The 26,617-nt window shown below is 44.5% G+C and overlaps 1 long non-coding RNA gene across 1 annotated transcript; it reads right to left on the reverse strand.

Annotated features, from left to right (window-relative positions):
• LOC108637645 lies at window positions 5,947-7,380 on the reverse strand. Its single transcript, XR_001919190.1, has 3 exons — window positions 7,178-7,380; window positions 6,875-6,985; window positions 5,947-5,966 (listed from the first exon to the last, which is right to left on the reverse strand). It is a non-coding gene; the product is annotated as an uncharacterized LOC108637645 (long non-coding RNA).

Below are 26,617 nucleotides of genomic sequence, written 5' to 3' on the forward strand. Positions count from 1 at the left end.
CTAGAGAAAGCCTTTGTGCAGCAGCAAAGACCCAGTGCCGCCAATAATCAATCTAAACTTCCAGGCATGGCGCCCATCAAGGATAGGAAGTTCCTGGACCCCTGGGTGTGTCGGGGAAAGCCCTCCATGAGGTCTCCCCTGCTTACTCCCTTGTGCCTCTTTCTCGCTTCTCACTCCTTGAACCCACAGCCACAGCCCACCGTCACCCTTTTCTCCAGCCGCCTGAATTATTTTCAGCTCCTCTAATCCCCCACCTTCACTCACACCTCTGTGCTTTCCGCAGGCCCTTACTACTGCTGAAACATCTTAACTTTCCCTTCCTCAGTGTCCTGCCCAAGCCTCCCCCCACCTTCAGAGTCCAGCTCAGAGCCTACTTCCCGCAGGAAGTCTCCTTGAGACTGTCTTCCCTTGTTAGCGTATGTGCCCTGGAGCTCAGCACACAGTAAACCTCAACATGCTTTTGTGCAACAAAGTTATCAATGAGATATAAAGCACACTGCAGAGAGAAAGGCACTGTGCAGATCTTCAAGTGATTGTATTTATTTTTATGAAAACATTTAAAAATAAAAGCTAAACTCTTAAGAACCCAATAAAATTGATGAATATTCGTAGAGATCATAAGCCATCCTTGGATTTAGCCTACCAATCTCAACACAACAGTGTGCTTACCTAACAGAAAGCTGTTGTCTTAATTAGATCCTCTTAGCTTACCAAAAGTAGATTTTTTTTACTATTTTTTGATTGGAGTATAATTGCTTTACAATGTTGTATTAGTTTCTGCTCTACAATAACATGAATCAGCTATCAGTTCAGTTCAGTTCAGTCACTCAGTCATGTCTGACTCTTTGCAACCCCATGAATCGCAGCATGCCAGGCCTCCCTGTCCATCACCATCTCCCGGAGTTCACTCAAACTCATGTCTGTCGAGCTGGTGATGCCATCTAGCCATCTCATCCTCGGTCGTCCCCTTCTCCTCCTGCCCCCAATCCCTCCCAGCATCAGTCTTTTCCAATGAGTCAACTCTTCGCATGAGGTGGCCAAAGTACTGGAGTTTCAGCTTTACCATCATTCCTTCCAAAGAACACCCAGGGCTGATCTCCTTCAAAATGGACTGGGTGGATCTCCTTGCAGTCGAAAGGACTCTCAAGAGTCTTCTCCAACACCACACTTCAAAAGCATCAATTCTTCGGCGCTCAGCTTTCTTCACGGTCCAACTCTCACATCCATACATGACCACTGGAAAAATCATAGCCTTGACTAGACGGACCTTTGTTGGCAAAGTAATGTCTCTGCTTTTGAATATGCTGTCTAGATTGGTCATAACTTTTCTTCCGGGGAGTAAGCGTCTTTTAATTTCATGGCTGCAGTCAACAACTGCAGTGATTTTGGAGCCCCCAAAAATAAAGTCTGACACTGTTTCCACTGTTTCCCCATCTATTTCCCGTGAAGTGATGGGGCCAGATGCCATGATCTTCATATTCTGAATACATAAGTCCTCTGCCTTGTGAGCCTCCCACCCCCTCCCTCTCCTCTGGGTCATCTGGGAGGAGAAGGTGGCATGAATGGGGAGAGGCGCTGGCACATACACACTACTGTGAGTGAAGCAGATCGCTAGCGGGCAGCTGCTGCAGAGCACAAAGACAGGTCTTAAAAGGATGATATTTTCTTTAATAACAGTGCACATATATAGACACTATTCTAAGTGATTTATGTAGTAAGTCACTTAATCCCCACATTGACTTTATGAGGCAGGAACTTTTATTATCCCCACTTCACAGATGAGGCAACTGAGACAAAGTTTAAGTAACTCCATCTTGCCTCCAAGATTGCACAGCTAAAATGGAACTGCCATTAGGAACAAAACTGCACACAGAAGCCCTATTTATCTTAAAGCAGGATTTTACATGCATCACGAGTCGATTCCAGCAGCCCAAGAGGACCAGAGAAATGTCTGCCTTTACAAGCAAGAAAACCAGCTCTGCAGTCTCTCCGTATCTGAAGGCTGATGGAGACTCTTGTGCTAATAGACAGAAATTCCTTTGGCAGAGGTGCAATGCAGGGGAGTAGAAAAGGTATTTGATCATCTTTAAAGCATTAGACTTCGGCAGCTAGGCCAGTGTTGCACTGACGTATTGGAGAGAATGGTGAATCCAAGAAATTGGATCTGATGGTCTGAACTGAGCATGAACCAAGGCGACCAGAACAGTTTCCTCACCTGAATTCCACTTCACCTTTTCCCTGCACTCCTCTTCTCTCTTTTTCACTAATTTTTCCTTTGTCTCTAAAAAGTCATTTCTCTTCCACTGCTTGAGAATCATAAGGGTCTGGGGAGAGACCGCTGTGCTGGGGAGCAGGGGGTCTGGGTAGATCTTATCCTCCCAAATCTGCTTATTGATGACCCTGAGCAAATTACCTTATCTCTCCAGGCCTCAGTGTCCTTCCCCCTCCTCCTACACTCTACACACGCACACACACATTAGTGAATCAACTTGAGGACACTAATGTCATAGCTGCCTGAAGGTTGGTCCCTGCATGTATCACCCTCAAGTTCCTTGCCAGTTGTGGTCTGTTGAGCGCTTTCTTCTCTCTCTTCCCTTAATCTTTCTGTTTCCATGATTTGCTAAACCTGCTTCATTATATATGCCTCATTCCAGTTTTTGTTCAGTTCCAGGCTAGGAGAGCAAAGACTGCGGAAAAGCCTCTTTGTTTGGGCTCCCAACTCCAGTGCAATTAAATTCTTTTGGTTAAGACACCGACAGTCTCTGGAAGTCTGAAGTCCCCAGTCAACAGCTGGTGTGGTCTCTAAGGAAAGTCAGTTCAGTTATTTCTCACGTGAATTCATAGCAAGGCTCCTGGTCCCAGTCCCAGCTCCCAAAGCCCTTCAACACACCCACTCAGTTGAGTCTGAAAAGCCTGAATCCCAGTTTCACATGGTCCCTGGAGAAGTGAGATGTCTCTGGTTTTAGCTTCTCTAGTCAAAACAATGTCAGAAACTGTGCCCTCGCCGGTGTGGCCGCATCCTAGAAGGAATAGAGTGTTTTGTAAACACGAGGCTTTGATCACATTATTCAGAAGGACACCATGGGGACTCAACATAGTGACCTCACCAAGATACATCATGTCTTCTAAGTTGGCCCTGTCTGGAAGTCAGGGGTTTCACTGTCTTCCCCCGACCCTTGCTCCCTTTTTTTCCTTTAAAAACAAATGAAATCACGGGGAAAACAAAAGCCTGGCATGTTGCCCAGAGGAGAAATTGGCACATCCTTTTTGTTGGCATGGCCTTTGCCAATTCTCTGCGTCTTTAACACTGCAGTATTTCTTTAGCTCCAAATTCGGAGGCATTTTTATTTAGTCACTGAGTTTCAAGATACCTCAGTTCAGAAAGGGAACTAAAGAAAACGGGAAGAACAGAATAATTACAGAATAATTGTTCTCTTGGACAATTATGAGAACCAAGAGAAAATGATACCACCTCTATTGTGGATTCATCACTGTGCTAAGCATTCTAAATGAAGAGCAGGAGATACATAATGAAACAAATCCTTCTAAAAAAAAAAATGCAACAGCTGTCTACAAGGACTAGACAGCCTAGTAGGTTACATAACTATCCATCCTATGGGTAACAAGTACTAAGCTCCTAAGAGGTATTACTAAGGTGCCGAGGGGAGTCAGTGTAAGGCAAGGTTGCCTACAGTTGGGGTAGATCAGGGGTGGCTTCCCAGTGGAGGTGGACTTCGGCAGGCGGTTTGGATGCAAGTGTTGGTAGGAAAATGACGCGCAAGACTCTTCAGGAAGGGGGACAACGTGAGCAACTTCACAGGGTCCAGAAAGCCCAGGGACTTCTCCCGGGACCAGTGAGGCACCGCGGCAGTAGCGCAGGATGGTATTAGGCGAGTCCAGGACTACGGTGAGGAGTGAGGCACTCACCGCGGATGCCAAAGTTAAGGGGGCACCCAAAGCTTTAGTAAACAAGATAAACAGTCATAAGATATAGCTTAAAAACAAATTCCATTGCAAAAATCTATAATGAATAAAATATCAAGATTCTAAATAAAGAGAATGGTATTACTAGCTTTCCTCTTTTTCAGTCTCGAATAGAGCTCACCGTAGCGCTGCGGCTAGGATGTGTGCTTGAAAAGGGAGGGTGAGACCAACGGGTTCAGGGCACAGGCTTAACAAGGGCCATTTACTCCCCTAAGGATGTTCCATTATCATTCCTCTCTACCCTCCACTTAGGAAAAGAAAACGTAGGAAAGTCAATCAGATCTGATGCTTGCAGAGTAGCTTTAACTGTTTCAAAGCACTCCCTTCATCATCACAAGATCCCTGTGGGACTGAGAGAGAGAACAAGCTGCCCATTGGCACTGATGAGGCTATGTGGCAAAGAGAAGCCCACGGTCTTAGAGCTACCCAGGGAGTGGACCAGAAATTGAGTCTGCCCTGGGCTCACTAGCTGCTAATGGATTCTGCCTAAGCCACAGTCCCTTCTGCCCAAAACAATATGTTTTTATGGCCACACACAAGACACATCCATGCCAGAGCTCACTGGGTCAGGAGGTGAGTCTTCTGGGTCATGCTGTATTAACAAATTACCTTAAAATCACAGTGACTTAACACAATGAATTTATATTTACCCTTGAAAAATCCAGTGTGGGATGAGTCATTCTCATCAGCCTTGCAGCTAAGCCATTTAGAACAGGTAGACGTCAGTACTGCTAGTGCAGGGAAGTCAGGGAAAGATCACCGAGGATGTCACTAAGGACCAGGTCTGGTGTGCCTCCCTCCCACTCACATCCCAGTGACCAGAATCCGGTCATGTAACTTCAGTGTTACTGCTTACATAATCTAGAAAATGTAGAGAAGGTATTTGTGCCAGCAATTGACTGGGCTAAAATCCCTGCCACGCCCCTCAGCCTTTGTGCATCCTTCGTGCAGTGTAAGGTCCAGAGCTCCCCCCAGAATTTCTGAGGACAAACAAGGGCTCACAGTTGTATCCATGAGGCTCTGTGTTCTTGCTTCCACTCAAGTGTTATTTACACTCTTGCCCACTTCCCACTACTTCTCACCCTCCTCCGTATCACATCACACCAGCATGGCCTGTTTTCTTCATCCTTCACTCTCTTCAACAAAATCAACATGGTGTGTTTATTTGGCTAACGGATTTTTAATAAAATTTATTGCAAGAAACTTAGGTTCATAGTACTACACAGAAAAGGGAGAAAATTAGAATTGAATAATTGTTGTCATGGTGCTACAAATCCCCCAGTCATGCCCATCGTGAGAAATTTGTCACCGGCTGCTCCCCACCCCCACCCGAAACCTGCCTGCTACCATATGACCCATATCTTTCTCTACCGAGATCATCATTTATTTATTTGTCTTCTCCCAGTTCCCCCATCTTCCAAATCCCCATCCAATCCAATCCACTGAGAGAAGACTCAAAATTCTTTGTATATTGTTATGTGTGATAATCTAAATCTTTAATACCCAAATACCTTCCACTTAGACCATACATTAGGTTCTTAAATTCCATAATCCAGATGCCCTTTGAGATGTTTTCCTCAACAAAGGGAAATGTCTCTCCTAAATAGAAAAAAATTAGGTCAAACTCCAGTTAGCATTTAATTTTTTTTTTTTTTTTACTTTTAACATACCAAAAAAGGATTTAATGCTCAAAGATGCCTTGGAAATTGGGTTAAATGACGTAAACTGTCTTTATTAAATAATTTCTCGGACGCTTTAGTGTGATAATACGCTTTATAAATCTCCAAAATGAAGCATGTATTGTGCAGCAATTCTCAAAAGTATTTGACAATAGAATGGTTACTGAGCTACACACAAATTCAGTGACATGCAGAAATAAGCATTTGTTCCCATACTCATGGGCTTCCCAGGTGGTGCCGTGGTAAAGAATCCATCTGTCAATGCAGGAGGCACAGCTTCCATCCCCGGGGCGGGAAGATCCCCTGGAGGAGAAAATGGCAATTCACTCCAGTACTCTTGTCTGGAGAATCCCATGGACAGAGGAGCCTGGTAGGTACACAGTCCATAGGGTGGCAAAGAGTCAGACATGGCTGAGCCACTAGCACTTTTTTTTGTTTGAAGAATGTAGAACCCACTAATAATAACTGATGCCACAGAAACAGCCAACATCCCTGAGGGGCCGCGAAGTACCAGGCACCAGGCCAAGCACTTTACATGGAACTTCTCACTTAAAAATAAAATTACAAATCGCTCAGACAAAATGCAACGTTCCTAATCACATAAGGAAATACCCTCATAGATGATAAAGCCGTCTTTGGTTAGTAGTTCTCATAAATCCATTGCGCAGCTGTCGTCTCATCATCCCCTATTCCGTTTTCTCTAGCTCAATATTAATGTTACTGCTGATGTCAGGCTTCCCTGTTGTTGCCATTACTCAATTTAATTTCAAATCTTTATTGGTATTTCTCCCCATTAAAATACGGAAATTCTTTGTTGGTATTCTGCCTCTATCTTGCATTGCTTTCCCTGGAGGCAGGCTTCATGGGGAAGTCCTTCCCGGAAGATACCCTACCTCTGGGGGAGCTGATTCCATGTCTCATGTGGGGCAACCGCTGGCAAATGATAACCGGGGCCCAGATGGTTAGTATAACAGGGGCGGGTTTTGATGAGCATTTTGCAGAACTGTGAAGATAATTAGTACAACTTGGCTTTATGAAGCGCTTTCCTCGGGGCCTCCTTCACTTCCTTGTTCCTCAGGCTGTGGAATCAGAAAATGCAGCCTGGGGCTCGTGGTTGTGCAGAATATGGTCACGACCCTCTCCCCTTCTAGGGACTTGCCTGTATCATTGCACACACAGATTAAAGCTCCAGTCACAAAAACCAGCCCTACTTTAGTTACACGGGAGGCAAAAGTAGAGCAGGTCTTCGCCTGGCGACCTGATGTGCAGACGTGTAGATGGACTTGTTGGTAAGCAGGTCGGTGAACAGGATCACAGTTAGCCTGGTCAGAATCAGAGAGAGAGCAGCTTATATATGTAACAGAAATTGTACAGAGAGAAATTATATATGTAGCAGCAGCTGCTAGGGGAAGCCATCTCTCAGGACTGTGCCAATAACAATGGGAAGTCACAGAAAATAAAGTCACTTTATAAGGGCCATGGACGAAGAGAAAAGTGAAATGCTTAGAACTGACCTGTCAAACCCTCTCAAATGTGCTGTCGCCGACCTCAGCCAGACCTCTTGGGAGTCCTGATGGGGGCAGAAAGCAGGGCCAACAGTGGCCACAAAATAATCACAAACACGCCTGACAATATACCTAGTGTTTCCAAAGATGAGGCCCTAATTTCAGTCCAGTAATACTTGGGGATTCTAGGCACTGGACTTTCACCACCACCATCCATTCCCACTGTAAAAAGAGGAAACAGAAACCTCAGTTAGAGCGGGGAGACCAGCAGGGGGCGCTCTCGTGCCCTGTGCTGAGAGCAGAGGCCGGCAGGAAGAAGGAAGCCTCCTCTCTCCTGGAATTTAATACAGTCATTCAAACTCATCAACCTCCTTTCTCTGACTCATATCGGCTAGTTCCTACGCTTGTCGGGAAGGCCAGGCTCAACACTGGATGAAACCCGCTAATAGGGAAAGTCCTGAGAACTTTCTAGAATTACAGCCGGGAGACCAATCTACTAACTTTGATACCCAGGGATCGAATCTGGGTCTCCCGCACTGCAGGCAGATTCTTTATCATCTGAGCCATCAGAGAAGCTCTATTATATGAGCAGGCGTAGGCAATTGCTAGGGGACTTCATCAAGCAGTTTCTGGGATTTTGCAAATGCTGTTGATTGGAACAAAATGCAGGCTTGCAGGCACGAAAGCTCTGATAAACTTATTCATGGTTATTACAGTTGACTTAAAAATTCGGATCTCCCTTCAGATGTTAATTCCACCCGAGCAGCTTTTAACTCAGTGTTTATAAATGGGCTGAACCAAGATCTTTCTCTTCCAGTAAAAAGGACCAGTAGGACCAAGAAACTGGTCCACTCCAGACTCAGTCTGGCAGATGAGCCCTCTTGCACTCCAGATGAGTCATCTCAAGAGAACACTATTAACATCCTTAATCTTTGACTCCAGTGTATGAAGGCTCCTAAATGAAACCAAAACCAGTTTCTGCTATTGCCAAATCAGGCTGGGGGGGAAAGGTCACAGATTTAAGTGTTTAGGCACCTTCAGCCCTCTAAGCAGCCAGCCTTTCCAATGTTCTCCCAATTCTCAATGACAAAATTCCAAGAACTACAGGCACTCTTCACATTTGCCTTGGAGAACACTTCTTCAGATTGGGGACGAATCTCTTCCAATCCTAAATGACACCAGGACCACACTCTTGGTGCTCCAGCCTGATATTGTAAAGCAGTCCCTGCCTTAAACATTGGGGATCTCTAATGAACCTCAGGAGGTTCCTGTCTCTGAATTTTTCCCTTTTTGTTTAAGCCCTTGGAGAGATACCTACCATTCTCCCCTTAAAAATTCACAGGACACCTCCCATCAAAATTCAAATAGACCCCTCAATATTTCCAGACTTAATCATTAAAGAGGATGAGATGATTAGATAGCATCACCAACTCAATAGACATGAATTTGAGCAAAGTCCAGGAGATAGCGGAGAACAGAGGAGCCTGGTGTGCTGCAGTCCAAGGGGTCACAAAGAGTTGGACATGTCTTAGCAACTGAACAACAGCAGCAACAAGAGGCCCTTCAAGGCATAAATCCCATAACAGAAGATTGCTGCAATGCCTTCTTTAGTATTCCAGTTCATGAAGCTAGAAAATATCTCTTTCCATTCACTTAAGGAGAGAAACAGTTCACCTGGACAGTCATGCCTCAGGATTGTACTGAGAGTCCTTCTTATTTGTTCTAACCCTGAAGGCTGGTCTGGATAATATGAAGTTCCTTAGAGGTGCTGCTTTGGTATAGTATGTGGGTGAATTGCTTTTCTGCTCTCCTTGTCAGGCCTCTGTAGAGCCCTATACCAAGGTCACAGGACTGGAGCCCTATACCAGGGTCACAGGACTGGAGCCCTATACCAAGGTCACAGGAAAAAAATGTCTGAAACTGGACTGAGCCCCATAGCTACCGTTGCTATGAGCCTCTGGATCTAAATCTGACCATTCCCTGACCCCATATTAGGTAAATACCCACCCTATTATCCACCCTATAGCATCCTAACCATCCCCTACGCCACCCTTCCAGTAGGAATTTTCTCCATCTCCAGGCTGTAAAAATTAGCTATTAGCCTGGGCTTCCCCATTCGCTTAGCCAGTAAAGAATCCACCTGCAGTGCCAGAGACACAGGAGACCTGGGTTTGATTCCTGGCTCAGGAAGATTCCTTGGAGAAGGAAACGGGAGCCCACTCCAGTATTCCTGCCTAGAAAATCCCACAGAAGAACCTGGTGGACTACTGTCCATGGGGTCACAAAAGAGCCGGATACCACTGAGCGCATCAGTTCAGCCTGTGGAAGGGGTTGGCTCTCCCTTGAGCCTGCCCACAGTTGTAACAGCTTTTCCCACTCTAATAAACTTCATTCTTTTCTCATTCTGCCTCATGTTTGGAAATTCTTTCCCAAGCTGCACACAGGCCACGATGGCCTCCTCACAGGAAGACAGCATGCCCTTCATTTTAAAAGGACAGAAGGTCACCAAAGAAAAATTGCATTTTCCAGATATTTTATCTTTTAAAATTTTAATTGCAACCACATTTGATTTATCCATTCTCAGTTGTTGGACACTTGGATTATTCCTGGTCTGTTCCTATTGTGTCCAACAACTGTGACTGGATAAATAAGACGTGGTGGCAATTGAAATTTTAAAAGATAAAATATCTGGAAAAGGCAATTTTGTAGTGACAGAAAGCAGATTCATGGTTGTCTGAGGTTAGGGGTAGGAGTAGAGATGGGCTGCAAATGGACATGAAGAAACATTTTGGAAGGATGGAAATGTTCTCAAACTGGTGTGTGGTGATGGTGAGACAATTTTGCAAATTTACTAGAAATTATCAAAGTGTACATTTACAGTGAGTGAATGTACAGTATTGGAAGTTATCCCTCAATAAAGATTTTTTAATCAAAAAAATTTTTTTAAAACATTAAGTAAACTGGGGCAAAAAAAGAAATGAAAAATTGCAGTTTGCCCAGTCCAAGTTCAGTGTAGACTTCATGGTACCACAAGTTTCCCAAAACCCAAAACTAAGCACTAACGATGAGGTTTTCTCAGCTGTTACTGCCAAAACTGGATTCCAGTTTCTCTTTCAAGGCCAAACCTCTCCTCCATGTGTTTCATTCAATAAAAACAACCTTGACTCAATGTTATGGGAAGAACTGAATGATATCACCTTCAAGGCCTTAAAGGAAAGTTTGATGAACCCAGCTGCCCTTGAGCATCCCAATGATCACATTCCCTTTCCCCTTTTTTTCTTTTTTAAGATGAAAAGGGAGGAAGTGCCCTTGGGGTGCTCATCCAGAAAAATGGAGACACCATTGATCCATAGTGTAGTATCGTCAGCAGCTGGACCAAGTGGCGCAAGGGTACGGACCATGCCTCAGGGCCACTGAGGCCACAGCCCTTCAGTTAAGGCCACTGAGAAAACTGCTGTGGGCTCTCCTGTGTCATTTTTGCTCCTCGTGCAGAAGGATCTCTCCTGAATTTTCATCACGTCAACATTTTCCAGCCAGCCATCTCACCGCCTATGAAGTCCTCCCGTTAACCGTGCCTCACGTAATTCCTTGACATTTTAATGCCCTTAACCTGCTCTTCTCCTCTCCAGCACCAACAAACTAGCTATGATTGCTCAACGCTGACGGACCACCTCCTGACGCCTGATGATGAACTACAGGAGATTCCATGGGGTAACCTGGACTCTGGCTTCTCCTGGTTCACTAATGGTTCTTACTGAAAAGGTGACAATAGCAAGTACCGTGCTGGAGATGCTGTTAGAGCTCTTTTGAAGTTGTTGAGCAGCAGCTTTATCTATGGCTACTGCGGTCCAACAGACTAAATTATGTGCTCTTACGCAGACCTGTATGTTAGCCAAGGACAAACTGCCAATATTTATATTGGCAGTAAATATATTTTTAGAGTAGCTCGTGACTCTGGAATGTTTTAGAAGCAGTATGGCTTCCTTACTTCCAGAGGAAATTAAAACTGGCCCCTATGATCAAGAATTATTGAATGCAATGCTTTTATCGGCATTAAGTAAAAGTATTACTTTACTAATACTTCTATTAAGATTCGGGGGCATTCTAAGCTCAGCTTTCTGGAAATGAGGGGAAATCACCTTGCTGCTGTTTCTGCACCTTCTGCTATTTCCCTTAAAGAGACCTACAGGAGCCAAACCTCCGTCATGAGCAAACGGATAGTCTCCTAAACGATAACTTAGAAAAACCAGCTCAATAATTGGCCTCAAAAAGGGAAAAGCAAAATTGGAAATTCACCAATTGTTGGTTTGATGAAAAGAGAAAGCTGTTGCTTAGATCAAATAGCACCAAAGTCCTACCAGACACTCTATAAAGTCCCCAGTCCTCAACACTGCACATACGTTAAACAAATGGTCTACTGACAAATGGTAGTCTTCCTGAGTCAATATTGGTGGGGAAGTATTAACAAGCCCCCAAAGTGCCTACCTTACGTGTCCCACTTGTCCGAAGTACAACCCAGGAAGCCTGATCATACTGCTCCTGGACTTTTTACCCGCCTAACAGACCATTTAGGGTCTGGCAAATGGATTTCACACAACTTCCTCTGAATAATAGATATTAATATGTATTAGACATAGCCTGTATGTTTTCACACTGGACAGAAGCCTTCTATTGCAGACAAGCTACTATACCTCCTTGATGGCTAAAGTTCTTTTGGAAAAGATCATCTCTACCGGGTGAACTCCTCTTGAACTTCATAGTGATTAAGGAACCCACTGTAGTGCCCAGGTGCCTAAGCCAGTCCGTGCTGTTTGGCCAGTTTTACAACATTTCATTTCACCACGCTCAATTCTCTGGTTTAGCTGAACACACCAGTGGCGTTATTAAGACTCAGTTGGCAAAATTTGTAGAGGTCCTCAAAATTCCTTGGCTGAAAACATTGGGTTAGTCCTTCTAAATCTTATATCTCTTTAGAAATATTATATATATATATATATATAGATATATATATATATATATCTTTAGAAATATAATATAACCTCTTTAGAAACCCATAAACTCTCACCTTTGAGATAGTCACAGGATGCCCAATGTACTGGGCTCCTAATTCGTTTGACCCACAACTAATAAAAGGATACTCTAACATTGCCAAGCCCTACTTGCTTCTATTTAAAACTGCCATGTTTTGGTAGAGCAAGTTTTTACAGGGTGACCTTGGGAGAAAAGGACCTTTAAGCATCACACCTTGGAACCTAGAGATTTTGTCTACTGGAGAAGACGACTGCCGGAGAATTCTCTTCAACCTGATTGGAAAGATCAGTAGCGTTAGATGGTGCTGCGTTAGATGGTGCTGACCAATTCTTGGGTCACCAAATGCCAAGGAATAGATTCATAGATTCATGTGACATCCCTCCAGAAAGTACCAGACACTGACTGGACCACATATCATCTGGTGACCCAAAAGTAAAGATTTTCTGGAACCGAAGCAGACGCCTGAGAGACAGCTTTCCCATGATATCCAGACCAGGCCTGTAGGAAGTTCCTTCCCAAACCTTTGAGGATGAAATAACATCTCAGATGGTCTCTCATGTCTGTGATCTTGATAACATATAAACTTAACAGATAAAAAGTACCTTAGAGTTCTCCTTCCTACCCCTCACAGAGGATGAGATGGTTGGATGGCATCACCCACTCGATGGGCATGAGTTTGAGCAAACTCCGGGAGGTGGTGATGGACACGGAAGCCTGGCGTGCTGCAGTCCATGGGGTCGCAAAGAGTTGGACACGACTGAGTGAACTGAACTGAACTGAACTGGACTGAACCCCTCCCTATTGACTTGAATAGACTTCCCATCTGTGCATTTTCCCCCCAACATGACACACTACACCCAGAAAAGATCTTTCCTGGAATTGGGAGGGAGAGGCCTATGAAACTAGAAAACCTGATTCTTGTTGAGTAATGTTTTCAGAGAAAGGCCTTGATCAAAAGGGGGAATGGCAAAATAATAATAATAATAATAATAATGAACAGAAACTTCAATTAAATAAAGCTGGGAGACAAGCAGGGGGAGCTCTCCCATCCTGCAACAACAGCAGAGCCCAACAGGAAGAGTTAAAGCTCCTCTTTTCCCTGGCAGGGCGTTCCTGGCAGCTCAGCTGGTAAGGAATCCACCTGCAATGCCGGAGACCCCAGTTCAATTCCTGGGTCGGGAAGATCTGCTGGAGAAGAGACAGGTTACCCACTCCAATATTCTTGGGCTTCCCTGGTGGCTCAGCTCGTAAAGAAGCACCTGCAGTGTGGGAGACTTGGGTTCGATCCCTGGGTTGGGAAGATCCCCTGGAGAAGGGAATGGCTACCCCCTCCAGTATTCTGGCCTGGAGAATTCCATGGACTGTATAGTCCATGGGGTTGCAAAGAGTCAGACATGACTGAGCGACTTTCACTTTCTTCCCTGGCAAGGACTCAGCCAATGAAAAGTCATGGACTCTTTGCTTACTGTAACCCTCCCATCTCCCTCTTCCCCTCTATAAAAATATCCCCCTTGTCATGTGGGAATTTGCACACACTCGCCATGGTTGGAGACCCTGAATTGCAATTCTCTGCTAGTCCCAAATAAATCCACCTTTGCTGGAGAAATAGCTGGCAGTCTATGTTTCAGATCAGCACCACAATTCAATACCTTGTGTTCCTTATAGCCCTGTTTTATCCCCATGATTCAGAAAGCAGTGATTATTTGTCAAAATTTTTCCTTTCAGGAGTGGGCCTGATACATCCTGAACTAAAGAAAGCAATTAAATGTCTAAATAGATTTGTCTAATGCCTTAAAGAAAAATAGTGTTGACGTTAAGCTTTTAATGGCAAGAAAAGCTGTGTTAAAAACAAGAGTTTTCCTTGGAATTCCCCAACATGGATCTTTTACTATAAACAGCAGTCCTGGAAGATAGGAAGCAAAGAGTTTATATGGAGAGGCTAAAATTCACACTATGAATAAAGAGTCATTTTCTTACCTAGAAGGAAAAAGAGATTGCGATGTAAGCCCTGACAGTTGCCTTTTTTTTTTTTTCTTTTTGTAATGCAAGTGTCTGGCTTTAAGCTTTGGTGGCTGAGGCATCCACTTCAAAGATGCATCTGCTTCAGCACATCTAGGAAGGCCATCTCGACTCTCTGCTTTGCTCCCTACCCCATGAGGTTCCTTTGTTTTAGAGACACTGGTTTATGTGACCATTTGGGTACTTTTTTCTCTCTTTCTTTCTTTCCCTCTTCCCTTGCTTTAAATTCCCACTCTTATGTTTTTAATTCACTAGTAAAGAGCAATCCAGGGAAACCCAAACCCCCACCCTCAACCTCAGTCAAAGCAGATTCCCAGGCCTGTGGTCAAGCGCTCTCCGTGTGTCTCTACCAGAGGCTTCCTTGTATGCCCCCTAGCGTGTCTTATACACTCTCGGCTTGTAAGTAATAAACTCTATCTGTCTTCAAAGTTCCCTAATGGTTATTGCTAGAGGGCATCTTGCCATAATAATAAGAACCACCTGAGTTAGTCTAGTTACATTAGTTTGCAAAGAGGAGATGTCAGTGAGAAGGTCACTGGGCCCCTAGGCATTTCTAGGGATAGCTTTACTATCAATAGGCTGAGACCAGCAGAAAACAAAGATACGATCAGTAAGCAAGGGAGGATAAACTGTATATACCTGATTAGATTATAGATGCGGTCTGGATCTTAAGAAGGACCCAGTGCCCCAGCACCCCAGTACCCTCCAACCCCATATGAGTCCCAGAGAAGGTCAGTATAGGTGCTAAAAATGAGACCCTGCCTCATTTTGTAGAAGAATCTGAAAGAGAAGATGCCCGTGCCTCACTTCCTAGGGTCATGCCAAGCCTTCTAGGGACTTTCTGCATCCTACATGGCAGCAAATGGATGAAGAAGGCAGAGGGGCCAAGGGTGACTTCACAGGATCCTGACACTTCGGCAGAAAACACTGATAAGCCACTGATCAATTACGAAGCAAATGTTAGAAAAATGAAGACGCCTCAGAACCACACAAAGAAAACGCAGAGTATACACTTCTTACCAGGGAGCCAAGACTTGGCTCCGGGCAGCAGCGGTTATAAGCGCGTGACAGCAGGAACCAGGAAGCACCAGCGAGAACAGAGGAGCTCACTGTACCAAACGTCCTACCTGCCACGCCAGGACGACCCAGAAACGTCCTGACAGCAAGGGGAAGAAGGGAATAAAAAGGAGGGAGAATTTTGAACTGATTTGAGTTGTTTAAATCCTGAATGGGCCATGTTTACAACTGAAAGTAACTTAGTTGCCTTAGATTGGAAAGAATTCCTTTTTTTTTTTTTTTTGCCTTCAGTGGAAAAAATATTGAGTTCAGTTGTAATGAAATATCAAGAAGTTATTTTTGTTTCACACTGGTGTTGAAACTGTAAATTATAAAATTCTTAGAAATGCCAGCAGCAGGGACGAGAATCATGAACCAAAGTTAAGAGATACAAGAAATAAATACCCGTTTAATAAAAGCTAAAGATGAATAAACAAGAGAATGATAAAATCTTTTAAACAACAGAAGGACATTTCTTTGGGCTTGAAAAAGTATCTTAAGCTTTCAGATCCAAACAGCTCACCAACATCTTGCCAACAACACCAAAAATTAGACAAGCTTCTAGCCACAGGGGTAGAATGAATACATCACACATTAATGGAAGATAAAAAAGGAAAAATACAAGTGATCTATACGTGACCAAGAAGTAGACTGCCATCAGATTTTGCATCTACTCTAGAGAATACCAGAAGTCAAAGGAAAGAAAAATGTCTACCAAGATCAAATTATTTTGAATCTAGAATTCAGTTTCCAACCAAACTATCATTCAGATGTGAACTAATTATACAAGACACATTCTCTGACAACAATGTAAGGACCACAGAAATTAACAAAAGTCTAGTCAAAAAGAATATCGACCATTCTGGCATATTGAAATAGCCTGTGTATTTATTTATACACGAGATAAAGTGAAGCTCATCCTCAAATTTCAAGCTATTTAGAAATAACTGACACTAAGTGTGTATCAGAATCTGTGAATGGTGGCAACAGCGGTAAAGGAGAAAACCTATGTTTGTAAATGCACGTATTAGACTGTGTGGGCAGCTAAAATAAATGAACACTTTGCAAGCACATACCAACACGTACACACACACACATGCACACAACCAAAAGAATCTAGAAAGAAATTAAAGATAAATACAGCAAAAGTAGAAAGTAACGATGCATAAGAAATTTTTTAATGGATCTGATAAATAAAACCAGGAACTGCCTCTTTAAAATGACCAATATAATAGAGAACATATTACCAGTCCTTTGGGTAAAAAAGAGATAGAAAACAAAACAAATAAATGCCACTGGGACTGAGAAATGAGGGGGGAAATTTCTTAGAGGTAATTTTAAATTATGAGAAAGAACAGTTCATTTGTATCTGATCAACAAAAAATTAAATACGACCAGGAGTTATGTATATCAGTACAGATAAATCTTAGAACCATTATACTGAAAAATTGCCAGAGGCGTGAATATCATGAACATTAGGACATCCTAGATATGAATCTTTAAAATAAATATAGATAAACTGTGGGCTATAATGAAGACATAAATATGTAGTAAAAATAGAAAAGCAGATATAGAAATGCTAATGACAAATGTGAGACTGTGGTTATCTCTGGAGAGAAAGAAAATGAGATCAGAGATAGGCACACAAAAGCTTTGAGAGTATCATTATTGCTTTTAAAAAATATTAAATAACATAGTCAAATGTTGATAGGTGCTGGGTGAGTGTATACCCATCAGATATTCTCTATGTTCCAGGGAATGATTAAAGTATTGTGTAATAAAAGTTACAAGAGCGTATCCTATGTAATTTTAAACTTAAAAATCTAAACATCATGCTTTATTTCGCAGGAAAACATACATTATTAAACTAACACGTGGGCTTCCCAGGTGGCTCAGTGGAAAAGAATCTGCCTGCAAAGCAGGAGACACAGGAGACGAGGTTCAACCCCTGGGTCAGCGAGACCCCCTGCAGGAGGAAACGGCAGCCCACTCCAGGGCTCTTGCCGGGAAAACCCCACGGACAGAGGAGCCTGGCGGGCTACAGGCCACACGGCTGCAGAGTCAGACACGACTTAGCGGCTGCGCACACACGCAAGCTAACGTTTGTTAGAAGGAGAAAAAAGCGTAAACACACTATCAGAGTTGAAGAGTAGTCTAAGCTCCATCCACCATCAAAGACATCAGAATATTATGGCTTGTATGTTAATGTTCTTTGGAACCTGCCAGGAACTGATAATTCCTGTGGTATTTAAACACTCTGAGTACACAAGAGATAAAACACTGGTATCAAAGGCAGAATCAGATAGCACATGTACACACACCAAAATAAAACCGCAAAAAAACCCGTTTAGTCAATTGCAAAAGCCTTGAAATAAAAAATTAGCCAAGTGAGTCTTTTTTATTGCTATAAACAACTAACGTTGGAATTCCTTCCAAGGTTAGAATATCTGTTAATATGATTTATCTTATTATATATTAAAAGAGAAAATCATATGATTATCATAACATATGCCCAGAAAGCATTTGGTAAAATATAACACACTTTAGGGACAATGAAAATAACAAGTTTAAAAATTAGGAATAGAAGTACATTTCTTTATGTTGGTAAGGAAAAGTATGTTCCAGAAATTAGCAGTGAACATCATCCTGAATGTGAAATACTAAAGTCATTTCCATTAACATCCCATATGGAGCAAAACAGTTGTCCCTGACAGTGATTATTTAACATTTTTCTGATAATCATAACCACTATGGCAGATTTTTTAAATTAAATAAATTGTTAAAAATTTAAGTGGAACAAAAAAGTTACAGTTGACAGATTATTATATTGCAGTGTAAAAAAAAACAACAGAGAACCAACTGAAAAATTACCATGACCTAATAAAAGATTTTAGTCTGATGTCCAGGGAAGAAAAACATAAAAGATAAATAGCTGTAACTGACCAATTCTGAACTGTCCGTTAGGGTAACAGCTAGCTACACCTGGCATTTAGCCTTTGATATGTGACTAAGTCAGGCTTCTCTGGTGGCTCAGTGGTAAAGAATCTGCCTGCCAATGCAGGGGCTGTGGGTTTGATCCCTGGGTCTGGAAGATCCTTTAGAGAAGGAAATGGCAACCCACTCCAGTATCCTTGCCTGGGAAATCCTATGGACAGAGGAGCCTGGAGGGCTACAATCTATGCGGTTGGAAAAAAGTTGGACATGACTTAGTGAATAAACAATAACACCATGTGGCTAGTCAGAATTAAGAGGTCTCACAGCACAAAAAGAACATAAAATATCTTAATGTCCGTAAATTACGCGAAATATTGTATTTTAGATATACAGTGTTAAATGAAATCTATTAGGAAAAATTAACTTCATCTATGTAAGAAAATTTTCAGGTATGATTGTGGCTCGTATACTTTGCTCTTATTACTACTGGGCAACACTGGATTAGACAATGCAACCGAAGAGGGATTTAATTTATACCAAAAGTGAAATGCTGGTTACTACTTAGGAACCAACTTAATTTCTTTTTTCAATGCACCACCTTAAATAAAGGAAATTATAAAAATCTATAGAAGGACGTAGGGCTTCCCAGGCGGCGCTAGTGGTGAAGAAGCTGCCTTCTGGTGCAGGGGACTCGGAGATAAAGGTTCGATCCCTGGGTCAGGGAGACCCCCTGGAGAAGGAAGTGGCGGCCCACTCCAGCATTGTTGCCTGGAGAGTCCCATGGGCAGAGGAGCCTGGAGGGCTACTGTCCGAGGGGCTTCAAAGAGTCAGACACGACTGAGCGACTGAGAACAGCAGAAAGACACAGCAGATTAAATGGATACACTGGGGAAATTACCATGTTGTTAGATACGAAGGCTCAGAACGTGAAAATGTCCCTTCTCATAGAATGAAATTTATTATTCTAGTGCACACCCAATCAGTGAGCTTTCTGCTCGTGTGTCCTGGCTGTGTCACGGCTGTATCAGTGACCCCAGTCAAGGGTTTCCCTTTAGCATAGACCCTTAGCAATGTGACTGCGGCTCCAGCCTCCCAGAGACTGAATCTGTTTCTCCCCTCTTTCAACACTGTCTGTTTTATGACTCTGCCCAGCAGAACGTAGCTGAAAGGGAGGCACTGTGGATGCTGAGACCAAGCTTCAAGAGGCTTTGACTTGGGTTTCTCTGATGGCTCAGTGGTAAGAAATCCACCTGCCACTGCAGGAGACAGTGGTTCGATCCCTGGTCTGGGCAGATCCCACGTGTCACGCAGCAACTAAGCCTGTGCGCTGCAGCCACTGAGTCTGCGTGGCCTGGAGCCTGTGCCCGCAGCAAAAGCCACCACAATGAGCAGCTCTCCCCCCCCCTGCCCCCGCCCCGGCAACTAGAGATGAGCCCCCATCCCTGCAACGAAAGAAAGACCCTGTGCAGCAGCAAAGACCCAGCAAAGCCAAAAATAAATGAACAGATAAAATAACTTTTTAAAAAAGAGAGAGACGTTGGCTCTTAGAGTCAGCCCCTGTTCTGTGAAGAGCCTGGGCTAGCCTGTGGGAGTTTGTGACACTATGTGGACAAGGGCCCAGTCGCCCTACCCAAGGGCTGCCTCTAGCTAGCCAAGCCCAGATAAAGAGGCGAGAGACAGCCAAGCTGCAGCCCTATGCAGGATTCACTACAGATGCATAAGCCTCCCCAGCTAAAGTCAGAGACACCAGCTGGCTGACCCCTAGAGTATGAGCAATAATGAAAGCTTATCGTTTTCATCCAATGAGTTATTATGAAGTAGATATTGATACGGGCTTCGCAGGAGGCACTAGCAGTAAAGAACCTGCCCGCCGATGCAAGAAACTTCTGGAGACGAGGGTTCGATGCCTGGGTCGGGAAGATCCCCTGGAGGAGGGCATGGCAACCCACTCCAGTATTTCTTGCCTGGAGAATCCCATGGACAGAGGAGCCTGGTGGGCTACAGTCCGTGGGGTTGCAAAGAGTTGGACACGACTGAGTGACTGAGCATGCATGCATGCACACAGATACTGATACATTTGATAGAACCAGTTGATATTAAAGTTTATCTAGAACTTTGGACACATAATACAAGCCAGGAAACTTCTGAAGAAGAATAAGATGTTTCACCCTATCTGATATCAAAAGACAATTCAAAGCTTCAGGAATTGAAATTAAGTTAAAACTATTATAGGGTTAAAATACACCTGTGGAACAAAAAAGTAAATACTGAAAACAAACTCAAGTAAATATAGAAACATGATATTAAGACAAAGTATCAGATTAATGAATAAAGAAAATAAGTAACAGCATTTAGGAAACTGGCATACAACATCAAAAACCAATTCGATATGAATTAAAATTGCTTGTTTTTTACTTACAAAAATATGAAAGCGTATTTTTATAAGCGCTGGGCAGACGGCAGCAGGGAAGCTTGCAAACCCTGCACTTGGCCCAGGGGTTGGAGATGCTCTTGCGGGGACCTAGCAGGAGCTGAAGCGGTCCCGTGGCAACCAGGTAAGCCAGCACGTAAGCGACACAGCGTGTGCTGCGCTCAGTCACGTCAGCCGTGTCCCACTCCTTGCAGCCTAGGGACTGTAGCCCGCCAGGCTCCTCTGTCCTTGGGACTTCCCAGGCGAGAAGAGTGGAGTGGGTTGCCGTGCCCTCCTCCAGGGGAACTTCCCTGCCTAGGGATCAAACTGACGTCTCCTGCATTGCAGGCGGATGCTTTACCGCCAAGCCACCGGGGAAGACCAAGGGACAAGGCCCATGAGCTGTGACGTCTCCTCCCCAGCCCCGTGGTGCTCTGCACTGCCCCTAACGTCTGAAAGGAGCAGGACTTCTCTTTCATTCACTTCCTTCTACCAAACTCCTGCAAAGTGACTCTTGTGGCCCACACTGAACCAAAACTCTGTAAGGAAAGAAATGGTGGGGAAAGAGGCCCCGGTTTGGGTAACTGACACAGGACACACCCACCAGCAATTCTGTCTCTACCCACTCATCATCAGAATGCTGAGCAAGAGAGCATAACTACCCATGCTTGAAGTTTGTTCCATCATCCTCACTGGAAGACATTAGGAGAATAAATAGATACATAAGAATATCTTCATACAAAAGAACCCTATACAGCTTTTGAATGGGAAGAAAGCATACTGCAATTTACAAGTTATTAGAATTTCCACGGAGAAGGAAATGGCAGCCCACTCCAGTGTTCTTGCCTGGAGAATCCCAGGGACGGAGGAGCCGGGTGGGCTACCGTCTACGGGGTCGCACAGAGTCAGACGCGACCGAAGCGACTTCGCAGCAGCAGCAGCAACATTTCCACAACATAAAGCAAGCTAGCAAGTTGCAGAAAATTACATAAAACATATCATTTTTGTTTGAGTAAATAAATGCTTATTGAGCATAAAAACATTCATGCAAAAGTAGCAAGTTACCTCTAGGTGATAAGATTGGGAACCAGAAGGAAAAGAAAGAGCCACTGCCCCCTTTTTATTTAATATATTTATGGATCTTTTCATTTTATTACAGCAAAATGTATTCTTCATAATAAGAAACCCAGTTAAAATCTTTAAAAGAGAGAGTACCTTAAAATAAAAATCACAGGAACTGATAAAATGCTAACAAAAATATTTTAGAATCTTAGACTCGGTACCTAATGCATTTAATCAGATCTTATCTGTTAAGATAAATGAATTTAGTATCTTTGTTATTGACTAATGAACTAATGAATAGTAGTAAGTTGAATATTTTAGTATGAACTATTATTATTTGATTAACCCAAATAGGCTTTTGGGTGACCCACCATCTCTGCCTCCTCGTGTAAGTTGAGAGACTTCAGAGAAGGATTCTTAAATATAGAGAAATCTGAGCAAGTGATTTGTAGTTTTCCCATGTGACTAAACAGCAAGAATCCCCATGTTCAATCTTGGAACCCTAGGAGGTGCATAATTTTGTAAATGTTGACTCAGATGAAGGAATTTCCCTAAAGATGTCTCTACTGAAGCACTGAGGGGTGGGGATTTCCCTAAAGCATGACTCACTCGGGTGCCTGAGGTCAAGAAACGTATTTTAAGCTCTCCTTAGCACTGCTAACAGTACCTGGCCCCTTCAGTCAGCAGACACTCATTCGCTGTCCGGGAAGCGCAGGAAGCAGAGTGAGCAGGGCTCGCGTGGGCTCGGCCCGACTGGAACAGTGAAGGTCCGCTGGAAAAACACAAGGCATTAGTAAGCGGCTGCTTTGTTTCGAAAGAGAGTTGAGGGGGAGCCAACAAGAACAAACGTCCAGCCCCAGCCGTCCCTTCACAAAAGGAATCAGGAGCCACGAAGTCCAGGGAAGTAAGAGGAAATGATCAAGACGGCTTTACATCGGATCCCTGGCAGAAACAAAGCGTTGTCTTTCATTCCACAGACATCGGGCCTGCGCCAGGTGCCAGGAACCGTGATAAGCGTGTCCCACGTGAAGAGGTGCACACCCCAACTGGCCGTTTAGTCCACAAATATTTACTGGGTACTTACAATATGCCAGGGGCCATTCTAGGCTCTGAGGATACAGCAGAGAACCCTGCCTTCACGAACGGACACAGACGTGGAGTGAGAGAAATCAAGAAGAACAGCGTATGTCAATATTGTGTCAAAAGTATACACTGTTGACAAGTGAGTGAGCGAAAGTCGCTCGGTTGTGTCTGACTCTTTGCAACACCATGGACTGTAGCCCGCCAGGCTCTTCCGTCCTTTGAATTCTCCAGGCAAGAATATTGGAGTGGGCGGTCATTCCCTTCTCCAGGGAATCTTCCCAACCCAGGGATCGAACCTAGACTACATATAAAAGCAATAACTAAAGAAAGCCTACTGAATCGCTCAGGGAACCCTGCTCACTGCTCTAGGGTGACCTGAACGGGAAAGAAATCCAAAGACAAGGAGATAATCTGCATATGTATAGCTGACTGACTTCTCTTATAGCAGAAACTCACACAACATTGCAAAGCAACCGCACTCCAAAAACATCAATATAAAACGTTTTATGTCAGATGGTGATAACTGCTATGCAGGAAAACACAGCAGAAAAGGACATTAGGGAGGTTGTTTGCAATTTTAAATAGGGTGAGCAAGGAAGGCCTCATCAGAAGGTGCTATGTGAGCAAAGATTTGAAGGAGTCACGGTACAAGTTGTACAGATCTCAGGTGGAATTGCATTCTAGCAGAGGGAACAGCAAGTGCAGGGGCCGTGAGGGAGGTCATCCCTGGTGTGTTCTGTAGTCCGCAGTAAGTTCTGAGTTTAGCAGAAGAAACAAGCATACAAAAAGGAAATTTATTTTTTACTCTTAAAAAAAAATTCATCATAGTATAGTTGGTTTTCTCCTTTTGCCTTCAATCAAAGGAGAACAGGGCAGCAGAGAATGAGATGGTTGGACGGCATCACGAATCAACGGACACGAATCTGAGCAAACTCCGGGAGATGGTGAAGGACAGGGAAGCCGTGTGGTCGCCAAGAGTCGGACACAGTGAGCAGCTGGAGCACGTGGCTGCTGCACAATGCTGCGTTAGTTCCTGCTGCGTAGCAAGTGAATGCATTTCTGCATATACAGTTGGCATGTATCCCCTCTTTCTTCGATGTCCTTCCCATTTAGGTCGCCACAGAGCCAGGAATTATTTTTTAATTCAACATATGACAAGTGATGATGCCGGGTATTTTTGCCAGCTAATCAAGGGGAGTCACAGCAGACTTCTGATGCCAGGCCCCAGAGAGAATGGCTGGTATTGCTGGAGGCAGCTGGGCAGCAAGATTACCGTTAAATGGAACCATTATGCACCCGACAAGTGGGGAAAAAAAAAAATGACTCAGCAGCAGTGGGCGTGGGCCAGACTCACCGGGTCCGCTTCCTCACCTGAGACCCACTTCACCTTTCCCTGAACAGTCTCCTTCCCTCCGCGCTCATTGTCCTTTGTTTGCTCCTGACCTTCGGCTCGCTCGCTGACTGCAGCCTCGGGCTGCGGGGGTAGAAACACAGGAAACACAGCACCGACCAGGGCACCCAGACCCCTGGGTCCTTCTCACCACCCCCTGCTCCACCCCACCGCCACTCCTAACCAGCTGTGCGACTGTCCTCCTCCTCTCCTCTCTGAGCCACCTCCTCCTCGTTTGTTTTCCGGTACCCTTCCCATCGAAAATACACAGATCTGGCTTCCCAGGTGGTTCAGTGGTGAAGAATCCGTCTGCAATGCAGGAGACATGGGTTCAGCCCCTGGGTGGGGAAGATCCCCTGGAGGAGGGCATGGCACCTCACTCCAGGACTCTTGTCTAGGATCCTGGGAGACTACCGTCCATGGGGTCATAAAAGAGTTGGACAGGACTTAGAGGCTAAAAGCCAGCAGTAGACTGACCTATAGAGATAGATACGTATTGACACCATGACTTTCTGTCTGTGGGTTTCTTTCTCCAGCACAAGACGCTGCTAGTAGGTCCTGCCCCAGCCCTGTTGCTTTCAATCAACGGCTGACCCGGGTCCCCAAGAAGAAGTTGTTGGTCATACTGGGTTCCAATATGACCATTTACATTCTGTTATAATGTAAATGACCGTTCCCCATTTACATGATAAACAGGGCTTCCCAGGTGGTGCTAACGGTAAAGAACCTGACTCCCAACGTAGGTGACACAAGAGACAGGGGTTTGATTCCTGGGTCGGGAAGATCCCCTGGAGGAGGGCGTGGCAACCCACTCCAGCATTCTTGCTTGGAAAACCCCATGGACAGAGGAGCCTGGCGGGCTACGGTCCACAGGACACAACTGAAGCAACTTAGCACACGAGCTCGTGATAAATGGCACCTTTAATTAACAATAGAAAAGGCTCCTCTTCCACGTATCCCGGTCTCCGGCAGCATCTGCCCTGCTGGGCCATCACTTAACCAGCACTGAGGGAGCCTGACTTCTAGTTCCGACTTGTCCCTTGAGGCGTCACCCATTTTCCAGGGTCCGGTTTCCTCACTGGGAATAATTATGGGCTCGCCCACCCTCCCCAGCTGTGACCTGGGAGAAACACGTTCTGTGAACACAGGGCTCCCCACACCGCACACTTTACCCAGCAAGGGTACAAGGGAGCCTGTTCACCTAGGGAAAGACAAGGCCCATTGTGGCCACCTCCCAGGGTCAGGAGCTTCATCAAGAAGTAGCACACGTGCCTGGCCCGGAGAAGCAACTGGCACAGGCGCAGGCTGGCATGACCTTTGCCAGTTCCCTGCGGCTGAGAAACAGTGGCACTTTTTCTTAGCATCTGAGCACAAGCATTTTTTATGAGTCTCAAAATGTCCAGGCAAGACAGGAAAGGAACAAGGTCAGGAAAAATCTCCTTTAATAAAGGCAGAACCAGGAAGGGGACGGATGGGGACCCCCTACACATCGCATCATTTTGTCACTTCACTGCGGAAAGTGTTCTAGAGACCAGAATGAAACTTATACACACACCTGCAAGCTCATACATGCAAACACACCCCACATATATACGTGCAAACATATCCACACACAGATGCACATTTCCTGCCTTCAAGAATCGTATAGGCTACCATGAGAAGCAGGTCATATCTGTAATCGATCATTTCCACACCGGGACAGACATTCCAGGAAGATGATTTCCAAGGAAGTGACATTTAAAATGAACCTTGACTCTTAAAATTGCAAACTCTTGATTCCCCTTGCCCTGCCTTATTTTTCTCCAGAGGAATTATGACCTTCTAAAATAACATGAAATTTACTCGTTATATTTATTGTCTCTCTCCTTCACCTTTACGTCAACTCTGACCAAAGCTCTTCTTTCACTGTCTTTCTCCTTTTGCTTTCTTTCATTTCCCTCCTGATAGAGAAAAAGCAGAGAAAGGAAAACTAATAGGCTCTAATATCTGCAGGGGGATCCCGCGTGGCTCAGTGGCAGAGTCCACCTGTGTGCTGGAGGAAACTCCTGAGAGGCCCTTGGGCTGTAAGGAGACCCGACCAGCCCATCCTAAAGGAGACCAGTCCTGAATATTCACTGGAAGGACTGCTGAAGCTGAAGCTCCAACACTTTGGCCACCTGATGCGAAGAACTGACTCATTGGAAGGGACCCTGATGCTGGGAAAGACTGAAGGCGGGAGGAGAAGGGGATGACAGAGGATGAGACGGTTGGATGGCATCACCGGCTCGATGGACATGAGTCTGAGCAAGTCTGGGAGTTGGTGATGGACAGGGAGGCCTGGTGTGCTGCAGTCCATGGGGTCGCAAAGAGTCGGACACGACTGAGCAACCGAACTGAACTGAAAGCAGGAGACGCAGGTTTGATCCCTGGGTCGGGAAGCTCCCTTGGAGAAGGAGATGCCAACCCACTCCAGTACTCTTGCCTG

This window comes from Capra hircus, chromosome 15, assembly GCF_001704415.2.
Source record: "Capra hircus breed San Clemente chromosome 15, ASM170441v1, whole genome shotgun sequence".
Taxonomy (NCBI): domain Eukaryota; kingdom Metazoa; phylum Chordata; class Mammalia; order Artiodactyla; family Bovidae; genus Capra; species Capra hircus.